The sequence below is a fragment of the Cornus florida genome, unplaced genomic scaffold, assembly GCF_030987335.1.
Source record: "Cornus florida cultivar Cherokee Brave unplaced genomic scaffold, ASM3098733v1 CherokeeBrave_3.0.0_Hap2_Chr10, whole genome shotgun sequence".
In the NCBI taxonomy this organism is placed as follows: Eukaryota; Viridiplantae; Streptophyta; class Magnoliopsida; order Cornales; family Cornaceae; genus Cornus; species Cornus florida.
In genome coordinates, this window is record NW_026775580.1 from 117091545 (window position 1) to 117112468 (window position 20924).

General features: G+C 38.3%; 1 pseudogene; it reads left to right on the forward strand.

Annotated features, from left to right (window-relative positions):
* Positions 1–3514: 3514 nt before the first annotated feature.
* LOC132278494 (calmodulin-binding protein 60 B-like) overlaps positions 3515–20924 on the forward strand; it is a 30764-nt pseudogene continuing 13354 nt past the window's right edge.

Below are 20924 nucleotides of genomic sequence, written 5' to 3' on the forward strand. Positions count from 1 at the left end.
AGAGGGAGCTATCTTCAGATAAGAAAGAATTTATTTTACAAATGGATGAATCGGAAAACCTAAGCCCGCAGCAAAAGTCGACTCGAAAAAGCATACCTCGCCCAAACGAATAGAAGAACATCTTTCTTCTGGCTTGGGTTTGTGAAGGTGAATAGATGAAGGAATGGAATATTTGAATCTACAATTCTGTAAATTCTCATCATTAATTAAGGATTCTCCTTCGCGTGGAGGTTGCTTGGAAAAAGCAATCCTTGGTCTTGAGGAATAATCAACACCAGATTCGTCAGCATAATCAGGATCAAGTTCTTCAACACTTTCAGAGGTTGAGTCTTCAGATTTGGATTCAATATTCAAGTTATTTTCCTGTACGGACATGATGAGATATTGGATATCGCGAAAATAGCGAAACCACCGTGGAATTACACCGATAACCCGGTAGAGACGACTTAACCCAATTATGTGTCTACAACTATCCACAAGAAACTCACAGTTAGGATCCAGTTTAAAGGATTTCAGACAAAAAAAAAGGGAGGTAAATAAATAAATAAATATATTTATTTATTTATAGGAAAATTCTTTTTCAAGTAACAGTGAAGTTCTTGTAAAGGAGTCCTACTACAATATGGAAGGAGCTTGTAGTAAAAAGGAAAAAATAAAATATAGATAGTATTTCCTTGGTCTAAAATGTACCCGAAAATAGGGGGCAACTGATAAGGAAAAATAACCCTAACCTATCTTGACCTAATGACAGAGGTAATTAAGTATTGACTAGCCGCCAAACCTCTTCAACTTTCAAGCGATAATATCTCGTTATTAAGGATAACCATTTCTATTGGATGAGAATGATGACAAATCGTATCAAGGATAAGATTTGTTATGGGGTAGGTTCAAATTTTATCAAGGATAAGATTTCTACGGGATAAACTCCATGGGTTAAAGACGATGAAATTCCCTTATCAAGAATAAGGGAAGTGACTATAAATACGAAAACGACTTGGGAATAAGGTATACACAAAAGATCTCCTACTAGGGAAATTACGAAAAAAAATTATTTCTCTCCTACTAACTTAATCGTTGGAGGGTCAACGGCCGGCACCACACCGGTGTTTGACTTTACCGTTTTGGTTTTGCAGGAAACGGTGTCATACCAGGTCACGGCGAATTTCAGCCTCAACAGGTAGCTTGTTCTGTCTCCATACGTCACTGGCGAACATAGAAGTATTAGAATTTTGGTACAAGAAGAGAGAACTTTTAAAGAGACAAGGATAAAATGGTATTTTATAATCGCAATGATTCCCATTGGGGAAGGGGGTTTTAAAAGCAACTCTAAATTGCTTCGGTTGAACGGGCTTTTAAGGAGTCAGAATTTTTTAAAAGTCTATTTCAAAGTTTTACCAAACAAAAGATTTTTGGTGATACATAAGTTTTGAGGTTAGAAGCCCATTTCGGGGGATTAGAAAGCCCAACGAAACGAGGCCTAAGGTTTAGAAGCCTGATTGACTAAAGCTAATAAAACATATTTTTTTATCTACTTCTAGCAAGCTACACACTTTTTTAAGTAATAAATATAAAATTCTTATATTGTACATTATTTAACATATTTCTATTTATGAATTTCATTGCAAACTTTTATCTTTTGCTTTCTGTATTATATTCTTCATTCATTCTCTAACAAAAAAATAAAAAAATAATGCTGAGCAAAATTCCAAACTTTATTGAAAAAATATATTATTGAAAAACGATACAACAAAGGAAGAACAAAGAGATTAAGGAGTTGCAGGAAAAATTACTATTGACTCCTATTTGACTTCAAAGTCGGAAGAGTTCCAAAATTTATAATCTCTCGTCCAAAATTCAACCCTATATAAAATTTTAAATAACTTTTATTTCTCTGAAATATATATACATATATATACATACATACAGTGGCATTCAATTACTCCCTAGCATAGAGTAATATACTCTTTTTTAATCCTGACCATATAATATAATCGTACGGTAATTAATTAATCAATGCTTCCTTTTTATATTTAAGGCAATTGCTTCTGTTTTTTATTACCATTATATATTATTAATATGAAATGACAAAACTAGACAATATATATATATGTATATATAATTTTTTTTTTCTTTTTTGAAGGCTACTCGTTTCGTTGTTAAAGTGATTTATAATTATAAATAAGAATAAAAATGGGATATTTTTGTTGCCATCTCTCTCTTTCGTTTTATTATGCCAATTAATCGTTGCTGCATCATTGGTAATTTCACTCCATCACTTTAATTATGTTTTTTTTTTTTTTTTTTTTTTTTTTTTTTTTTTTTCCTTAGTTGTAGATTCCAATTCACTCTTTTCTATTATTCATGATTTATTAAGGATATATTTGTCAAGTTAAATTATGTTAATAGTTAAAAGAGCTTCAAAAATACCTATTAAACAATTTTTTTGTTTTAAATTCTTTTCATCAAAATACATTATTCAAAGTCAATTAGTGAAAGTAATTTTAGAAATTGAAAGCTCTACAAAATAGGGTGTAAGTTGCTGGTTAAAATAGGAATTGTAAATATATAAGCACTTATTTCACGTCAAAATAAAATTTTCAAAATGTTTTTTGCAGTAATTTTTTTTTTTGGAAAAATTCTTAATGCGGAAACTAAATTTTCCATTAGGTTTTTCTTTCTATGTATCCAAACCTAAGTTAGGTAATTAATGTATATATTGAGTAATAATGTAAGTAGGTGTTTTAGCTATATAAAGTAAATTAGTATGAAAATCGCGAATTAGGCGTATTACAAAAATTGAATTCGCAAATTTTGTGTGAATGTGCTCCCAAATCACAAATTTGCGTGCAGAGTTCGGGTCTATTAAGACGAATTGTGTGACTAAGAACCAAACTCTTAAAAAAATTAAAAAAATTTCTCTTTCCTTTCATTTCTATCTGTATCTAGCTAACCAAAGAAAGCAAAAAATTTAAAAATTTCCTATGTTTTTTAGGGGTCAGTGTGAACTAGCAAGAAAGGAAAATAAACAGAAAATTTTTAAATTTTTTAACAATTTGGTTAGTGTGAAAATTTTTCAGGAAAGTAATATTCTCGTAACTAGTTAATTTTCTTAAAAATGTTTCCTCCAAAAAATCACGAGAAAATTATAGTTCCCGTGAAAGTTGTATAATTATATTTTTATTTTCTATTATACCCTTATTAATTTTTTATTCATTCATCTCTTGCTTCATCCATTATATTAGAATTCTGTTATTACGTTACAACTTTATGATTCTTAAAATTAGGACTTCCCTCCACACTCACCAAAAACAAAGTGAACTAATATAATAATAGAGTCCTAATATATATTGCAGCTTTAAAATAAAAAATAAAAATAAAAAATTTTAAAAAATTATTCAATTACCAAATTTGTATTTGGACACACACATATATATAGATATATTTTTTTATTCATGACCCAATCTTATATATTTTTTTTATGCTATGTATATTATTTATATTATACAAAATCATTTTCTTTTCACTTTTCTCCCATTTTCTTTTCACTCGTCTCCTCGCTGACTCTTAATGTGAAAGAGAGAGTTGGTCAATACTAGAGTTGTCACTACAAAAAAAAAAACGAACCCTATGTTCTTGATCATCCGAGGTTTCGCATAGTTTTCTCAGGTTTCTCCCACTAGCTCGCAATTCTTGTCACTTTCCTGTTTATTTAGTTAGGGTTTGGTAGTATTCAATTAATTTAAGTGAAATCCGTAGACCCATAAACGGTAATGGTAGTGTTATTGTTAGGGTTTTTGAGTGAATTTTGTGGGTTTTAGTTTTACAGATCTGCGAATTATAGGTTTTTGGAAGTGGAAGTAAATGCAGACAAGGTATATGGAGAAAATTAATTCCATGAGCAGAGGGAAACGGAGTTTGGAGAATGAAGATGATCAGCCGGAGCGTAAGCGACCAGCTTTGGCTAGGTATATTAGTGTTTCTTCTGTTGATTGGGTGCTTGTTTGTTATGTCCTTTTTGTCATTTATTTTATATTTGGTGGAAGATGAGATACAACAATGAGAAGCCTCCAATATTATAAAACCAAGTTGGTACACTTGAACTTGACCATAGAGAAGCACCGCACCCTACATGTCAAAATGTGATTTAACACACTTAGATTTCCAGTTTAAGTATTCAAAATAGGAGGAAAGGAAGAGGATATGAACCGAAAAAATTACCCTGCTTAACACCCTTAATATGCAGCCATCAGAATACGAAGAAAACCTCGTGACTTTTGCATTTTGTTCTCAAGGATTCGTTTGGTTAAATGGAATCAAGTAAATGACATGCTTAGGGCCTGTTTGGCTAGTGCTTTTGCTTTGTGTTTTTTGCTTTTGCTAGTGTATTTTAGCGAAGCAAAAGTATGAAACATGTTTGGTAATATTTGATGTGCTTTTGAATAGTACCGAAGCGCTTTCAAAATTGAGGCCAAAATCGGAAGCATCAAAATGAAGCTTTTGCTTGCTTCCGCACAGTAAAAAAAAATAAGTAAAAAAAAATAAAATCTTTCTAAAATAACATTTTTAACTAACCATTCAAATTTTGAAACTTGTAACACTTTTTACCAAACATGCTTTCATGTTTTTGCTTCTAAAAATCTTGTAACAAATTTGCGTAACCAAACAAGCTTCTAAATAGCGTTGAACACACTCTAAAAGCAAAAACATTGCTTCTGTTTCGGGTCAAAGCAAAAGCACAAAGCAACTGTGGTTGCCAAACGGGCCTTTAGTAATTGTAAAATTCTTAAATCCCTTATTCATAAGACTGTTTCAAAGAATGTTCATGCCGGTATCTATCATTTTTATAAATTTTTCCTCAACATGTGAAGAAGTTTTGGTCTATGGCAGTTACATGGACGGTTCATGTATCAGGTGTGGGTATGAGCCTATGTGTCAGACCATTATCTCAAATCTTAGGATACACGGAATCTCAGGATACATGGGCTCAATTTAAAACATGTCCAAAAGTTGTATAAAGATACGTGGACACGTCTTAAGCGATGGATAAATAATATGTTATGTTAATAGTGTGACATGTAATGCTATGTACTCATCTTTAAAGACATACTCAATTTTAATTTTAACTAAAAGAGGTTAAGAGGACAGGATTCTATCCATCTCAGAAGTAGAATTCCTTTCTTTGCTATCACAATTAAGCTTTTCTTCTTCAATCATCACATCTAAAGAATCTGAGTATGTTTGTTGGACACACATCCTGTACCCATACCCATGTCATGTTGACAGCCATATGCATGCTGTGTCGTGTCTACATGGTTGCGTTAAGGTAGATAAGAGAGTCCATGTAACATAGATTTTGGTCAATATTTCCCCTAGTTTTGTTGTAAAACCTGAATTAGCAGCTGCTCCAACTATTAATCCTTGAATTATGAAAGCCAATAAAGAGCAACTCCTTGTCCACTTCTCACACTCTGGCAGAAATTTGAGAGGGATCTGAGCCTGCTCTCATATTTTTGAAGTCACTGAGTGAATATTAATTGTTAACCATACATCTAATTCTTAAAAATGATCATTTAACTTTAACTTATGATAGTCCAAATATTCTTATGTTAAATGATTTATTTGGTGACATGTACAGTTGTAAATGCATATCTAGAACAAATAAAATGATCAATTGTGTAACTAAGCTCCCTAAAGGCATTCTTTCCCTAGGTATATGCAAATTGCTGCTGTTACGCTCTTGTTTTTGCATTAGCCCTACTTACTTACATCTGCCCTCGGCATATTCTCTTGGATTGATTTACTATCGTCCTACTGTATTGGTGTATGTACTACCTGCAATATGCTCTGTTCGTATCTTTTTACATCTGTTTCATGTTCAAATGCTGTGTTGCTTTTTCTAGCTTTAGGTTGTATGGATTGGCCTCCAGTGTGCTCAATTATCCTAATTTGGGTTTTATTGTTGCATCCAAATAGATTCACACTGTCATAAAGCATTTTTGTTAATCATTTATATTTGAAAATTTTCAGCAATTTATTTTTCTAGTGTTGCATAGAAATACTACTATCTTTTTGTTTCTAAATTTTTTTAACCATGAAGCCAGCAGCCACTCATTTCATTCTCCAATTGGGGATTGTTATTATTAATTTTTTGGGCAAATGTAGTTGGAAATTATTGTTGACAATTGGAAACTGCAAATTTTGGGTTTTCATCGGATTTGATTATATTGATATAAATGTTGTTGTTTTTTATATAATATTTTCTGGTTGTTTCCCCTTTTTATTTTGGGTGGGGTGCGGTGGGTGGACGGTTAATTTAAGTTCTATGGGTTGTGCATGTCCTTGGCAAATTGTTCATGGCTGAATTTACTTCTGCCAGGTGGTGTTCTGCTGATACAGTGTTACTGATTTGAGATGCATGCTGGTGTTTCTATCTTAAACATTATTGATGATTTCAAAATAAATTCACCAAAAAAGTTGCTCACTGTTGGATGGGAAGAATATTTATGGTTGTTAGGACATATGTTAGGTCTTACAATGCAGCTATGTACTTGGGAAATCTTCTTTGGTTCGAGCATGTGCTTTGTAACTTAACTGCTAGTTTCTTTATTGTTCTATATTAATTTGTATTTCTATTCACTTATAGTCAACTGTGAGAAAAATATCTTCAATTTTTCTTTAAAAAAACAGTTATTTTATGCAGTGTAATTGTTGAAGCTCTGAAGGTGGATGGTCTGCAGAAGCTTTGCTCTTCCTTGGAACCTATTCTTTGCAGAGTTGTAAGACAGATTATACATTTTAGTGCTTTATTAACTGTGTTTATTGTAGAGAATTTATAGTGACTGCCTTTGTATATTTCATCTGCTTTATCATTAAATTGGGAAGTATGGCCTGTCTTGACTTTTGTGTTCTATGATACTTTCACATTTTATGTGACAGCTAGTTAATTTTGTTTGGAAGCTGATATACTTTCCATAGTTGTGATACTTTATTATTATATATCTTCGCTAGTTAACTCTAATTGAAAACTGGAGTGCTTCCTTTGTTCCTCATCATTGTTCTAATATCATGATTGTAACTCTACCTAGATTTTTCATAAAGTTGTTGTGGAGTAATAAGTTTTTTTCGATACCAGTGTTGAAATTATACTTCTTATATTTACTTATCAAAATAATAAAATAAAAATTATACTTCTTATATTTAAAAATAAATGTTCTTAGGCTGAATGTAATACTCTTTTATTTTTGATGGTATACTCCCTCTTCATTCATCAGCTACATAAAAGTGGTGGGAATAGTTATTTTGATTCAAGGCATGCTTCTTCCTTTCTATTGATTTTTCTTGAATACAAAAATACAATCTGATACAAAATCGACCGGAGCTTCAAAAGATCATACAAGCTCTATGAAAACATAGCCAACAGAAAAGAATGCAAAAAGAACATAACAAAATCAGAACATGGATTCCAAATCTTCAAGCTTAAGGCCCACTGATTGGTGACCTTCCAAGCAAGCATCCAAAGCTAATTGCTCAGCAGTTCTCCTCTTGCCCCCATGTAATCTGCAAATTTTCTCCTCCCAAATACACCATAAAATGACAGAGAAAAGGCATCTGACAAACTTCATTCTCACTTGTGATCCCTTTGTATGAGCTATAAACCACTGTAAAACCTCTTCAAAATTCCCAGCATGCAATAGACTGTCCCAGTGGCATAAATCAATGAACCATCCCCACACTTCCTTTGCAAAACCACATGTCCAGAAAACATGGTCTCTAGTGTCCTCTCCACCATAACAATTATGGCAGATACAAGTAAGGACTATCCATCTTCTTCTCAGGTTGCAGAAGGAAGGAGCAGCCTCATGAATAATTAAGAGAGCAGCACATGACACTTTAGGCCTGCAGGAAGACCACACCAAATCATACCTAGCAATTTCAGCACCTGATTCTCTGCACCTATTCCAAGATGACTTGAAAGAGAAGCTTCCATGAAACCAAGCTTGCAATCATCCATCAATGATTTTTAAACTGAGATAGAAATAAAGAGGCAATCCACAAAGCTTCTTTGCCTTGAATGGAATCCCAAGCTCAGACCAACTTGGAAGCCAAAGTAATACTCTTAAGAGTTCTAGTACCCAATCCACCCTCAGCCTTTGGAAGACTAATGACCTTCCGACCTTCTGATTAAGCAAATGAAATGATTTTTTGTCCTGTTTATAGCCCAAATAAAATATCTTCCTTACTATTTCTCTCCTCCTCCATTTTCTTTTCTTCCTTTATAAATTTATTCTATTATATTTTCAAATGTGAATGGTTCCGGAAAAGCTATTCTGATATCCATTCAACTTTATTTATTTATTTTTATTATTATTACAATTATTTTTGTAACTCTATTTCAATATATGCCGTCATGTTATGGAAAAGTTAATGGGCTCAGAATATGGCAGATTGTTCTCTTACTTCATTGTTACCATCCTTAACAAGTAGTGGAGTTGACTAGTGAGTCCTCAATGACACATTTTAATATGGTTAATAATAGCTATGATTTTGCTGAGGTGTGAAATGAGCCTTCTCTTTTTTCTTAAAGGAGTGACATTTGTTTGCAAGAAAGGGAAAGAAGACAGTTATAAACATGATATATTCAAAAGTAATCAAAACTATACATGATAAATTTTAAAAAAGAATAGTGTCTTTTGTTTCGTGGGTAGTGGTGGAATAGAAACGTCACATGTATCAGCTTCCTTGACATTATGTGATAAAGGGTGAAAGGCATCTCTGAGAGCTGAATTAGGCACCCATGACCCAACTGTTGTGGTTAGTATCCATCAGTCAGTTTAGAAGAAACATAGTTCCACCATTCAATCTGAAGCAACATATATCAAACATAGATTAACTGGATCAACGTGTGCTGTATTTCAGTACTGACAGGGTGTTTCTGTGTTGGCTAATACGCACATCTGCTTTTGGTTCACTTTGTATTATTATACTTTAATACATTCTGCTTAAAGATGAGAAAACATAATATTCTGATATCTTATTTAGTTTTCATGCAAATAATTAGGTTGTCTTTTCTGATACCAAATTCCTTTTCTATTGAAGTCAAAGTTTACTTGCAAGTAGAATGACTTGAAATTATGATTTCTTGGTAGAGTTACATTCTTTAGTTGAGCAATCAATAGTACAGTCAACCCAGCTAAGTTGCAAATTTTGGTTTACAAATCCTTTAGTTGCTTTAATTTTATGTACATTATTTCTTAAATATATTTAGCAGACAACTAATAATTTCTGTTTCCACTTTCTCATTATTATAATTAAAGTGAAATTCTATTTGTGAAAAATATTGAGAAAAGTAAATCCTCAAATATCTGTTGTGAATAAGGGATCATCATGCAATTTTTTTTCTATTAATAGAATTCCGTGCCTTTACTTTTGGTCTTTTATTGTCTCATACTGCAAATGTTGGGCAGGTGAGTGAAGAAGTGGAACGTGCTTTGGCAAAGTTAGGCCCTGCTAGACTTGATAAAAGGTTTGGAACACCTTGAATATAGAAATGGCAGTAGATTTTGCAAAATATCAATAATTGTTTCCCAATTATATTGTTACATTACGTTATATCTATGTTGGCATGTTAATTATGACATTTTAAAAATACCAATCAAACATCATAGGCCGACATTTGTATAGCTCTTGGGACGTGTTCCGCTATTGAACGCTTTCTAATACAATTTTACTTATAAATTTTTTTTTTGATAAGTAAAAATTTTATAAAAGGCGCTCAAAAGGGGAGCGTATCCCTAAGAAACACACAAGGCCAAGAAACGCCTCAAGCTTTCAAAGAGGGCCAAAAAACAACAATCTCCTCTACAGATCTATAATCTCTCCCTGAAAACCAACAAAAAAGAGTGGAAATAATAGAGAACTTAAGCATAGAAATAGGCTTCCCCTTTTCATCGAAATATTTCCGATTTCTCTCGAGCTAAATGCACCACCAAATACAAAGAGGCGTAGCCCTCCAAGTATCCCGAATGAGAGCCCCCAGTGAAAAACCTCTCCAAACCTCAATCAGCCCTCTAGAGGATCTAGGCATGACCCATGGAATCCCAAATAACCCAAGCATCAAATCCCAACAGTCCCTAACTCTACTGTAATGTAAAAGAAGGTGATCCACCGTCTCCTCATCACACAGGCACAAGTAACAGCGATTAACCACCACTTGATTCCTCCTCCTCAAATTATCATGGGTCAAAATCCTACCCAAGACAGAAGTACAAGCAAAGAAAGCCACCTTGAGGGGAGCCTTAGATCGCCAAACAGACTTCCAAGGGAAAGGGCCTCCAGAATCAGCCGTAAGACACCTAAAGAAGGACCAGACCTCAAAACGACCCTGAGAGTTAGGATCCCAAAGCCAACAATCAGAATCCCTAACCGTAATCACCTAACGATATAACAACTCCAAAAGACGAGTGACCTCCTCTTGAAAGTGCCTCATAAATTGAACATCCTAAGACAGTCTCCCGTTATCAAGATGATAACAGTTAACCACCATGGCCTGTCTATCAGAAGCAATCCTGTATAACTGTGGGAAAGCGAGAGCAAGAGGAAGCTCCCCACACCAAGGGTCCTCCCAAAATTTGATCCTCCTACCATCCCTGATCCAAAAGCGAACATGTTTGGAAAAATCATCCAACCCCTTCCGAATGAACTTCCAGACCCCCACCCCCCTAGGACCACGCACCTCCAAAGAGCTCCACCCTCCACTACTCTCCCCAAAGCTGTTCGCGACAATCCTCCTCCACAACCAATGCCTCTCCACCCCAAACCTCCATAACCATTTCCCAAGGAGAGCCTTATTGAAGGGCATCAACCTCCTAATCCCTAACCCCCCCCCCCCCCCCCCCCCCCCCCCAAAAAAAAAAAAAAGAAAGAAAATTGCGCTGCAACCTCTCAATCCTCTCAGCCACAGAAGCAGGAATCTGAAAGAGAGAGATGAAATAAGTGGGAAGGCATGAAAGGGTGCTTTTAATCAGAGTGACTTTCCCCTCCTTGGAAAGGTATTGCTTTTTCCAACCCGCCAGCCTCTTCTTAAATCTATCCACAACCGGATCCCAGTTTCTTACACCCCTCGAAGAAGCTCCCAGGGGCAAACCTAAGTAAGAAATGGGAAAAGAGCTGGTGCGACATCCAAGAATCTGAGCAAACATCTCAATCTCTGGAACCTCCCTAACCGGCACCAAAACGCTATTTCCAACGTTCACTTTAAGGCCAGAGACAACTTGGAACCAAACCAAAACGCATCTCAAATACATTAGCTGTGACACATTCGAATCACAAAGTACTAAAGTATCATCAGCAAGATCTCCAATTGACTAGTAGCATCCCTGCCCACCCTAAAACCTCTCAAAAAACCCAACTCGACCGCCCTCTTCATCAATCTACGTAGAGCCTCTATCACAACAAGGAACAACAAAGGGGAAAGCGGATCCCCTTGTCTCAATCCCCTCGAACTAGAGAAAAACCCCGTCAGAGCTCCATTCATAAGGACGGAGAAGCGAGCACTAGAAACACAAAAAGAATCTGTCTCCTCCAGCGCACTCCAAACCCCATCCTTTCCATCAAGTAGAGGATGAAGCTCCAACTCACATGGTTACGCCTTTTTATTGTCTAACTTGCACAACACACTCGGAACCCCACTGCTCAATCTGGAATTCACACATTCACTAGCAATAAGAACTAAATTCAGAATTTGACGACCTCCTACAAAAGCATTGTGAGAGTCCGAAATAATGCCATCCGAAACTTTCCTCAATCGAGAAGCCAGGACTTTAGCAATCAGCTTGTAAATGCACCCCACCAAACTAATAGGGCGAAAATCCCTAATATCCAGCGCCCCTTCCTTTTTTGGAATGAGAGCAATGAAAGTGGCATTCAAGCTCTTCTCAAAAGAGCCTACAGTATGAAAAGCATGAAAAGTGCCCATCACCTCCTCTCGAACCACCTCCCAGCACTCCAAAAGGAATCTCATGGAAAAACCATCTGGACCTGGGACTTTATCCCCGTTAAAACTCCTTAAAGCAATCAAAACTTCCTCTTCAGAAAAAAGGCTCTTCCAGAATAGAGCACTCCTCACTTGAGATAACGTCAAAATGAAGCCCTGCAAGCAAGGGCCTCCATCCAGCAGATTATGTGAACAACATAGAATAAAAATCAGCAATACCCTTGCAAATATCCTCCTCCTTACTCAACACCTCCCCATCCACCCGGATCCTCCCAATGTGATTGCCCTTTCTATGAGCATTGGCAAGTCTATGAAAAAATTTCGTGTTATTGTCGCCTTCCTTGAGCCACAAAGCTCTAGACTTTTGCTTCCACGAAATCTCTTCCATGACAACAATCTCAGCAAATTCCGCCTGACACTCCACCCTCCTACCTCTCAAGGAATCCACCAAGTTGCCTTGGCCCTCCATCCGATTAATATCAGCAATCTCAGAAAGGGCCCGATTCTTCCTCCATACCAGATTCCCAAAAACCTCTTTGTTCCAAACTTTTAAATCATTCTTCAAAAGGCGCAGCTTACTTGCAAGAGAATGACTTGGGGTGCCAACCACTTCATACCCTACCTACCAGGATTGGATTCTCTAGAAATCCCTCATCCTGAAGCCACATATTCTCAAATCTGAAAGGGGATCTTCTACTACGTAACCCACCACAATCCAACATCAACGGAACATGGTCGGATAAAGGGCGAGCCAAAGTGGCTTGGACAACATCAAAAAACTTCTCCTCCCAATCACTTGACACAAGGAATCTGTCAAAACGAGAGAGAGTAGGAGGAGAGCGTCCACTAGACCAAGTGAATGGACCACCCACCAAAGGCAAGTCAAACAACCTAGAGACGTCAATGAACACCGAGAAAGATTCCATGTCTGTCGTCCACCTACCCCCCGTCGACCTCTCGAAAGGAGAACGAACAACATTGAAATCCCCTCCAATACACCAAGGCAAAGACCATCTCCTTTGAACCTCTCCTAGCTCATCCCAAAGCAAATGGTGCACACTATCCTCTATAGGACCATAGACACCAGAAAAAACCCAACGAAATCTATCCTCCACCAGGGAGAGAACACAAGAAGCAGAGAAAGACCCAACCTGAGAATCAACTAGAGAAACCCATCGGTTATCCCACATAATAAGAATGCCACCCGAAGAACCAATTGCATCCAACGCAATCCACTCCACAAATTCCCCCCCCCCCCCCCCCCCCCCCCAAAGAAAAAACCACCTAAATAAGCTTCGAACAATCAAGTCTGTCATCGTTGCAATCTTAGTTTCCTGCAGACACACAACATGACCACCACCTTTACGAATAACCGACTTCATAACTTTTCTTTTAACCAAGTTGTTGAGACCTCGGACATTCCATGAAAGAATTCATAGCTTCATAGGGAAACAATTGAGTTTGCAGTCTCTCTCCTCCTCCCACCGTCCCTCTCCCTGGACCCCTTACTCCCCCTTTCATACATGACAAAAGCTCCCCCCCTCCTTTTCTCCCTCACCCCTACCTGCAAACATCCTCTACCACCCCTACTTCCCAACCTTTCAGCCTGCTGAGAATTAATAACATCAAGAAACATACTTGTCGCCTCCTCCATCCTGCCTTCGAAGGAAACACCCAAAAGAGATCACCTCGACTCCCTTTTCCCCCACCCAATCCTCCTCCACATCAGCCACATCAACAACATAACTAACCACATCCATAAACTCCCCTTCCGGTCTCACGACAGCCTAAAGAACAACAAAATCAACATCTGGCTCATCACCATTCCACTGAACCAACCCCAAATCCCAGTAAAAGAGGAACCCCACATACCCTCCCCATTCTCGAGGACAGAGGATGGTGAGCAACAAGCCAACGGAGTCCCAAACTCCTCATCAGACAAAGAACCTCTCGGCTCACTTTGAAAGTCTTTCAAGGCCAAATGAGCCTGTAATTCATTCAACAAAACAATAGCAGAAGAATCATCAAGGCATACCCGCACATCCCGCCCCACACAAACTGTGACCCTCTCACCCTTCTGATCAGTAGACTGTGAGGATCCCAATCCATCAACCTGGCATCCCCCGTGCACCTCCTCCAACCTAAGCTCCAAATCATTCTCAAGATCCGGAGAGAGATTTCTGGAGATAGAGAACATCAACCCCTTCACCACCCCCGCACACTTCCTCAACACCTCAGAAGAAGGAGCAGAAGAAAGGACAGGAGGAGAAAACCTTTGCAGAGAGAAAACCTTACCTGGAACCGAATCGGATGACGCACATGGAACCCATTTCTGCTTCTCCTTGCGTGTCCATCTTCTACGAAAAGTAGGAAGGAGCAACTGCTTCTTAGCTCGCAGGCGGTGCCCCTGCGATGGCATCTTTGCTCGCCATCCAAGTCTGTGACTAGGCAAGCCCAGCTGCTAAGAATAAGGGCCATCAACAGAAGAAACCAGCAGCCTAAACCGATTTTCCACAACAGGTCCAGAACAAGAAGGCTCATAGCAAATAGGTTTGGATCTCGTCCTAGGCCTAAGCCCACAGCCCAAACCATCCGAAAAAACCACCTCAGCACCCAGCCTCCATCAACTGGCCCGCCTCTCCTCTATCCTTGGCCCCAATCACTGGCCTATTAACAAGCCCACCAACACCTGGATCCTTCTTATCCGTTATATTTTGCGTAAGACAAAGGCCCAGAGACCGGCCCACAAGAAAAAGAATTATTATAACTAGCAACCATGGCCCCATTCTTTGGCCCATTAGCAGGCCCACCTACACCTGGAACCTTCTTATCCTTCCAAGCCCAAGAATTTGAACTCAAATTGGATACAGCTGTATCCTAGCTTGAACGTGCCTTTCCTCTGCGCCAACCACGTGTAAAGTCCCCTTTTCTCCCCCACCCACATGCTAGATGCACGTGTTCCCCACCACGATGAAAAATCCGTTCCCATCTCTGCAAAAACGACTGCCGGCCAAAGCTTACTCTTCCCCCCCTCAACAAATCCTGGCGAGCTGTGTTCCGGCCACAATCCGTCGAAGAGGAAGAACTTTCCCTCCTTCGTTGAGTAAAAATCCGCCTAAAACACGCTGTGTTGCGCTCCCACATCTCATCCCTCCACTCCTTCCATCTCTGAAACCCAGCCATCCCCATCTTACCCATGGATTCCCATCTCGTCCACTCCACCTCCTTCAGCAAGTGTGAGCCATCACCTCCTTCCAAATTGTCCGTCATCGGAACAAGCTGAGGATGTGACTCCTCCCCAACAGCCACCTTATAGCAAAAATGGTCATCATGGATGAAAATGAACGGCGGGCAAGCGCGGCCATCAGACATAGTGAGGCGTACCCTTTCAGCATGAAGGGATTCGTCTGCATCTACCCAGATAAAACCTCCACACAAATCCCCAACCGTCACAAGTAGAGCATGGCTCCAAAGGTGAAGAGGGAGGCCGTACAACGTTACCTTCTTCAACCCTTTCTCTTTCAAAACCTCATAGCATCCCACCCTAAAGCTCTAAGCATCCACACGAAGGGTGGCCTAACCCCAATCACGGCGACCCTCCTTAAGCACTTGCGTTGCCTCTGCCGGAGAGGGGAGTCGAAAAAGGAACAAAGAGTCCGGCAAAGGCGAGACAGTCACATCTGGAGAAACCTTCCAAGCACGTGACGCCCAAGCAGCGATTTGTGCCATATCTCCCACTTCCTTGTCAAATTTCCATACCAAACAAGACCACAAATCCTCTCTTCTCCTACCAACCAAGTCATCATCCAAAAAAATCGAAGTTCCTCTATAAGTTGAGGCAGATCTTGCAAATCCACCCTGAAACAGACGAGGCAGTCGAGCAACCTCCAAGTATGAATGCATAACCAAAGAGAGAAACAAAGAAGATCAAAAGAAGAAAAAGAAGGGGAACAACGGGCGTTCACCGAAGTAGATGACTCTGATGAACTAAGGGCCTAAACATGAGAGAGAGAGAGAGAGAGACCTAAATCTTACCTACTAAAATGTTATCAAGGACCTTGGAAAAAGAAATAAAAAAAAAAAAATTTGTTTCCCAATTATATTGTCACAATATTTTGCAAAATATCAATAATTGTTTCCCAATTATATTGTCACATTATGTTACTGTCTATGTTGGTATGTTAATTGTTTTGAGATTTTTAATATCATGGTTGATTGGCTAACTGAGTTTTGGCACATCGCTTATGTGATGAAAGGATAAATTAGGCCCTGTTAGAAAAGATTGAGATATTTCTCTCTTGGATTCCTCGGACAGAAATTCGGAGTCAAACTTCTTAGCTCAGAAAGGGGTATCATTTCTGGAGAATGTCTTTTAGGATACGTTACACGTAATATGAAATTTTTTATTATGAGGACATCTGCTTTTTGCATATATTCTTATTTTATTTTCTGTGAATTTTTTGTTCTATACCAAAAGGGGGAAAAATAATAGATATTATAATCACTCACAAGTTTCTTAAACATTAGTGGAAAACTTAAGTTAAGTTGGGGCTTGGGTTGAAAGTGGTAACTACAGGAACCCAACTCGAACTCAAATATTAATCTCACTTATTATACATTTATAATTTAAATTTATATGTTTATAATTGTGATTGATTTAACGTTAATCCATTGAAGAACTAATTTCTTGAGAATTTTTTTAGAATGTTTTATAGACTAGCATTCAGTTTTTAGTTCTATTGTGCGTATGAGTAACCAATCCGAACCTCAACCTGATTTTCTAACTTTAGCTCAACCCGAGTTCAAAATTTCAATGCTGGTTGGGCTTTTGGGTTGAAGGACGGGTGAGTTCTAAAATTTCAATGTTGGTTGGGCTTTTGGGTTGAAGGTTGGGTTGGGTTGAACGTTATTTATACCATGGTTGAGTTTGGGTTGACTCAAGTTGCCTGAGTTGTAGGTTGACTTGAAATGGTAGGGGTGCAACTTGGGTGGGCCAACCCGAGCCCAACCAGATTTTTCATGGGTTTGGAAAGCTATTTTTACATGTAGAGATGGGTTTGGGTTGAGAATCTCACCTAAATTTAATTAGGGTTGGGTTTGGTTGAGGTGTCACCTCATTTGATCCGCCAATCTGTGAATCCGATCTAATATGTGCGTATCAGATCGGTTTTTTAATCAACGGTTTGGCTATAAATTTATAAAGTTGAAATCCGTTGGAATTGGTTCGGTTAACGGATTAGGCCTAAAAAAACCGACCTGATCCGTATCCAATCCGTTAGTTATATTTGTAATAATATATTATATATATGTACACACTATTTCTGACTTCTGTAATTCTTTTAAATTTTAACCCTAAAGGGATAAACCTATTCACTTTAATAAGTCTTTACTCTTCACTTCACAATACACACAAGAGATACAGTGCCACAACTCACAAGGCCTCATCCCATCAGCCAAACCCTTCGTCGAGTCGACCGCCATCTTATATTTTCCTCTTCAGTCTGGTAAATATATATAAGTTAAGGTATGTACAGTGGTCCAAGAGCATTAATTCTGTTTAGTTTGTGTGCGAATTTACTGACAGATCTGTGAGTTCAAACCATCTTCTTCTCTGCATCTCATTCTCCACCATCTTCGGCGAGTTGACCACCTTCTCACCTCATCCATCTGTGAGTTCAACCATCTTCCGTTAGTCGACCACCATTTCTTACCGATAGACCACTAGATCTGTGAGTTCAACCATTTCTCCCCAATTTGATCCAATCCGATTTTTTACGGATCGGATCAGATTGGTTCAGATTAAGTCTTCTCATGAATTGGATTGGATTCTATTCTCACCAATCCTTTGACCATCGGATCGGATCGGTTCAATCCTTAAACCGATCCGGTCTGTGGTCATTGGTCACCCCTAGTGTCACCTACCTGAACTTAACCTGCATCCGGAATCTAACACAAATTCTTATATTTTTATATTTCAAAAATATTATATATATTTGGTAAAGGACAGTGGCATTAGGCTTTTAAAGTATATAAAAGGCGTGGCAAGGAGGGTTCTAAGGCTTAAACCTTAATTTAGCACATGCTAGACGATGGGTGGTCCACTTGGAGTCTTACCTAATTAGGGGGTTTGGTTAAATTGCATTATTTTGGTAATTGCATTAATTATGGTAAATCTGCATTGCTTTGGTAAATTGCATAATTAGATTAAATTGCATCAATTAAGTTATTTGTTACTTTAATTAGATTAAATTGCATCAATTAAGTTATTTGTTACTTTATTAAGCTAGAGTCAACTTTTGATTACCTTTATTGTAGGGTAATCCAAGGGTCATCTTTTTTTTTTTTTTTTGATAAGTAATAATAACATAAAAAAGGTTATTTGTTACTTTAATTAGATTAAATTGCATCAATTAAGTTATTTGTTACTTTATTAAGCTAGAGTCAACTTGTGATTACCTTTATTGTAGGGTAATCCAAGGGTCATCCTTTTTTTTTTTTGATAAGTAGTAATAACATAAAAAAGGCATTCAAAAGGGGAATGCGTCCCTTATACAAAATGGAACCGGGGCTAAGGCCCTAAATAATCCAGAAAAATAATTAAATCATCAGAAGAAGAGCAAGAACTCCTCTTCACATAATTGAAGAGAGAACAAAGAATGTGATGTTGCACCATTGCCGTAGACGACTCTTTATCTTCAAACATTCTACTATTTTTCTCTTTCCAAATGCACCACCAAACACAATGTGGGTTAACTCTCCAGAAATCTCGTACATCCTTTCTCAAGCGACATCCTCTCCATACATGAATCAATTCCTTAGTAGATCGTGGCATTACCCAGCACATGCAAAACAATCCAAAAATAAGATTCCAACAGTCATTCACCACAGGGCAATGCATAAGGAGGTGATCAACAGACTCCCCATCTTTCTTGCATAGACAACACCGATTAATAATACAATTGCCCCTTTTCCTTAAATTATCAATTGTCAAAATCTTTCCCCAAACAGCGGTCCAAACAAAGAAAGCCACCCTAATTGGAGCCATGGATCGCCAAATAGTTTTCCACGGGAAGACATAATTAACAAAATGAGACAGACATAAAAACAGGGATCTTACTTCGAAACGACCGTGGGAAGAAGGAATCCAAATCAAATCATCATTTTCTCTGCCAACACCCTCCTGCCGATACAGAAGATCCAGAAAAACACATACCTCATCTATTTCCCAATCCTGAAAAAAGCGCCGAAAGTGCACATCCCACGTAATCCCACTGCTATCAAGACGATAACAATCAGCTACAAAGGCGTGTTTATCAACTGCAATACTAAATCATCTAGGAAATGAACGAGATAGTGGCTGATCACCACACCAAAGATCTTCCCAAAACCGAACGCGACGTCCATCACGAACTTTGAATCTGATATGAGCAGAAAAGGCGTCCCAACCCTTCCGAATAGACTTCCACATCCCTACTCCTCCCGCAAGAGTGATCGGACGTGTAGACTAGCCTCCAATTTCTTCCCCAAACCGACAGGAAACTAACCTGCGCCAAGGATGGTGTCTTTTCCTTCCATATCTCCATAACCATTTACCCAGGAGGGCTTGATTGAAAGGAACAATTCGTCTTATGCCAAGTCCACCCAATTCACAGGCTTGCAAACGTGCTCCCATCTGACAAGGTGATACTTGAACTCATCGCCCCTTCCTCCCCATAGGAAATCCCTTTGAATTTTTTCAATCCTATCCGCTACGTAACAAGGGATTTGGAACATAGAAAGAAAATAAGTGGGAAGGCTCGATAACGTACTCTTAATAAGAGTAACTTTACCCTGCTTGGACAAATATTTCTTTTTCCATCTTGCCAATCTCTTCGTATACCTGTCAATCATTGAATCCCAACTCCCCACTATCCTTGAAGTGACCCCTAAGGGCAACCCCAAATAAGGAATAGGAAAAGAACCCACCCTGCATCCAAGAACTGCAGCTAAGTAGGAGATATCTTGAACATTCCCAGTTCCCTACTGGGACAAGCACACTCTTAGCCACATTGACCTTTAGCCAGGAGACCGCTCGAAAACAAGTTAGGATGCACCTCAAATAACGAAGTTGAGACACATTAGCATCACAGAAAACCAGGGTATCGTTTGCAAAAGGTAAATGAGAAATCTCCATTTGATGGGCTAAATCTTTACCCACTTTAAAACCCTTAATAAAGCCAAGGTCCTCTGCCGTGCGCATAAGTCTGCTTAATCCCTCCATAACAACAAGAAAGAGGAAAGATGACAAAGGATCAACTTGTCTTATGCCCCGAGTGCAACCAAAGAAACCAGCGGGTGAGCCATTCATAAGAATAGAAAACTTGAAAGATGAAAGACAAGTTTTGATCCACTTCCTCCATTTGCTTCCAAACCCCATTCTTTGTAACAAATAGAGTAGGAAATTCCAATTCACATGATCGTATGCTTTCTCAATATCAAGTTTGCATAAAACTCCAGGAATACCGCTTCGCAATCTGGAATCCACACATTTGCCATCAATAAGAACAGAATCAAGAATTTGTCGTCCTCCAACAAAGGCGTTCTGGGAGTCCGAAATAATCCCATCCATTACTTCCCTCATCCTTAGGGCAAGCACCTTAGCAATAAGTTTGTAAATACAACCTACTAAACTAATTGGACGGAAATCCTTTATGTCAGAAGCGCCTCCCTTCTTGGGGATAAGGGCAATAAATGAAGCATTAAGCGACTTCTCAAAGACGTCAGAAGAATGAAATTCCTGAAAAGTACCCATTACCTCATATTTTACTATCGCCCAACTTTCCAACAAAAAGCACACAGTAAAACCATCAGGCCCTGGAGCTTTGTCCTCATTACAACTTGATAAGGCCTTTAGAACTACTTCTTCAATAAAAAGATTCTCAATCCTATCTCT